Here is a 3850-nt window from a genome sequence, read left to right on the forward strand (position 1 = left end):
CCACAGAGAAATTTACATCAAAGGGGGTCAGCCAGTCAAAGGGGCAATAGAGGAGAGGGGCTGACAAATGCACTGGCTGTAAAACTTAACAAGGTGTGAACGCCCTCCCTGCGCCCTGGCCCTCCAGTGCACAGCAGCCTGATCGGGGTGCCAGGGTCCGGGGGAAGGGACACTTGTGTTTGGAGAGGAAACATCAGGTGGCTGGACCAGGCCCTTACCGCGGTGCTGCTGGACACTCCTGATTTATCTGCGCGCTTCAGAATTATGTTCCTAACCTCTTCACCCCTCTGCCATTTGTGTTGTCCTCCCGGCTCTGTTCAGACAATTAAACACCCGTGCATCTGCCCTCCACCACCCCCCCCCCCCCTCCACACCCCCATTTCACCGGCTCTGGGTGTCACCGACAGTTCAGCGAAGACACTCCGCGCTCTCTCGGAGGGACTTGGGACTGTCAGTGTGAGGAGACTGTCGTTCCAGTGTCGTTCCCCCTCTGTAGTGCTGGACATTCCAGGACTGCAGATAGCCCCCCTGCCCCCCCCCCCCCCCCCCCCCCGCACACTCACACACTTTGAAACCAGATGCCTTGACACAAAGATAATATGCACTAGACACAAGGCCACACATAGAACACAGAAAACACACATGCTGGATCCAATTGCTTGGCATGTGGGCTGTCGTTCAGGCCAGGCACTGGGACATATTTGGGACACTTTTTAATTATATTGATATTTCAGGCCAAAACAGTGCAACATTTTTGAAAGGTAAAGAGCGTGTAATATGCAACCTCATTGTGAAAAGAACGCACATTTCACTGAATCAAAGGCCGAGTCATTAAGGTCGATTCTCGACAGTTCGTTACCAACAAACACAAAACATTTTATGAGTAACATTGCACAATATTAAAATCAATAAAAGGCTGACATTTTCTGCCTGAGATTTTAACAAATCAAAGAACAAAGCACAAAGATTACAGTAATTCCCAACCACCACCTGAACTCAGCTAACCTTTACTTTTTTGATTTTGTCTTTATTTTCTTTTTCCCTGACGTGTGATAACAGCAATGGCAGTGTCCAGCCAGGGTGCCCTGGTAGCAGCGCAGAGATGCCTGTCACTGCTCCGCGGGGGACTGTCATCGGCCACACCGACGATTAAACAAACCCCTCTTCAAAGCACCCCGTGGGGTCTCCCCACCCTTACCTGACAGGACACTAAGGATCCCAGTCTGACTCTCCCAAATTCCAATGCAGGATGACAGATGTAAAGAGTCACATCCTTACCTGGCAACCTGAGCATAGCGTCAGTGTGTGCAAAGGGACGGAGCTGCTCTCTTCTGGGTGGAAATACACACAGAATAATATACCATGGTGGGTACAACTTATCAAGACTGATATTTAAATAAAGCATTAAAACATTTCAGGGTAAATATCTTGTTCTGACAATCAAGGTTCTTTTTAACAAATGTAGCATTATGACTTTTGACTCCAAACAATGCCTTAAAAGAATATGACTTCATACTTCACAAATTGTGAAGGCAGAAACCCTATATTGTCAGAGTCAGCTAAACTGGGCATATGTTTTAGTAAATTATCTTCATCACTAATAATGGTAGAAATATTACCTGATTTCTTGAGGAATGTTCAAAGCCTCATTTCCAAATACTCACAGTTGTAAGGGACTCATGACAAACTAGCGCCGTCTGCTGGCTCCACAGAGGAGCACACTGTGAGTCAAGTGAGTTGAAGAATTCTGATTTCTTGCTTGGGCAAAGTGTATACATCACCCTGGTCTGTGGGACACCTACACCGCACTCTGGCCATTCTGTTACCAAAAGTCAATATATTAAATAGTGGGAAACTATCACATACATATTTTCATTTCTGTAATAATTACTGAACTGAATAATAGATGGTGACATGGCCACAAATCATTCATTTTAGAGAGGAAAAAAACCCAATCCATCCTCAAGGTCTTAAGTTCCATTCTGGTGCAATCTCATTTAGGTCACCATAATGACTCTGACTGATAATTCAAAAGAAGCAAATCCAAAACAAGAAATGACCACCACTGCAATACCCCCGCACTACTTTAATTTTGCTACACAATAATGTGAATTCAAAGGTAATGTGCAGATTTAAGAATGATGCATCTTTTGCCTTAACAATAGGTGGCTCCATTTCCAACCACAGGAGGGCATTAGAAATTCATTATAGCGAAATGACAATCGGAAACAAATGTGCTGTCAGTGGTTGTAACACTAATTTGTTAGAGCATATCTTTTGGTATGGGACATCCGCTAAGACAGGTGGCAGGGAAGCAAAATAAAGAAGCAAAAAGCAAAGTAACATCTTTCAAGATTTCAAGTTTACAAAATGAAATGACAGGATTTACACAGCACTCAAGTGACATTAACATTCAAGTTGCAGACCCTGAAAAAAGTGAAGTCACCTGAAGCCAAGCTAGCGAGGCTGAAAACTACCAGACATTGTAATCAATGATTATTTTGTCTTTGTTTCATGATGTGTGTCTTTATAGTAACTCTATCGCAATGTTTGATGATGTCAGGGAAGACCTCAACTGTGACAAACAGTATTGCGAACCTATTGCCAAAGGAACCACAAAGAGAACAATACTTGCTGTGTACACTTCAATTCGTCATTCACCTCACTAAATGTCACTGTATGTGTAATATATAATACTTTGCTTGATAAACATTTATGCTAAATTGATACTAAAGTTGGACCTATGGTCAAAAACAGACACGTTTTCAGCATGTCTGTTCAGGATCAGGGTTACGCACCACTGGCCTAGGCATAAAATGATTGTAAATAACTACACTGCATGGCTAAGTCAAGGCCAGTGATAAAACTGTAAAACTACTTTTAGCCGAAATTAGTACTTTTTAACTGTTTAAAGAAAAGAAGCGGGGAAGGCTTTAACAAAGCTGTCTGAAATTCCAGTTGCAAGATTAAGAGACTGAGGTGGTGGTGTTGAAGAGAACTTGCGCTGAAGTGACCTTTTCAACATGTCATCCTCCAAAAACAACATAACCACCCACTCCTACAGCTAACCATGCAAATGTTCCACATTTCAACTATTTCCTTGTGTATATCAGCAAACCTAAAAGTGACTAAGACCACTGGAATTGTTAACAACAAGATAATGTGAGACGCTGTACTGGACATTTGATCTTTGTATCTCAGTAAGATCACTGAGGTCCCCAAGGAAATCTTGTGACTTTTAGAAAGCAAAAGAAAAAATGACATAATATAAACACCCAAGTAACTGATCTAACTCACTCTCAAACACATTCTCTCTGGGTCTTTATGATCCAAAACCATATGGAACAGCATTACAAATTTAAATATCTTGAAGCATTGACAAACAATTTATACATGTGTAACATGTATAATGTTGAATGTGAAGGAATGCAGACAAAGTTTCTCAGTACAAACCAATGATGTTTATTTTGCAGTCACAATGCTTGCACTATAAGTAGCAGACATCCAAAAAAATCAACCAGCTACCTTATCACTCAATGGACCCAACACACAGTCGCCAAAAGGACACATTCACATCAGGGAACCAAAAATAAAATAAAAAAATAAAAAAAAAATAGCAAAAAAAAAAAAAAAAAAAACAAAAAAAAAAAAAAAAAAAAGAACTCTGATAAATATGAGTGTTGAACATGGTTAGAGATGAGCTAGTTCTTCACAATTAGCAGCAACGTCTGTTGAGAATAGCACAAGTTGCTAATAAAATCCACTCTGCATTTCTAAAGATCTTTTAGAGCTACCATAGTCTATGCATTATTTTTTCAGATATTGAAAATAAGTGATTTGATTTACGGGT

The sequence above is a fragment of the Megalops cyprinoides genome, chromosome 4 (assembly GCF_013368585.1).
Source record: "Megalops cyprinoides isolate fMegCyp1 chromosome 4, fMegCyp1.pri, whole genome shotgun sequence".
Classification (NCBI taxonomy): domain Eukaryota; kingdom Metazoa; phylum Chordata; class Actinopteri; order Elopiformes; family Megalopidae; genus Megalops; species Megalops cyprinoides.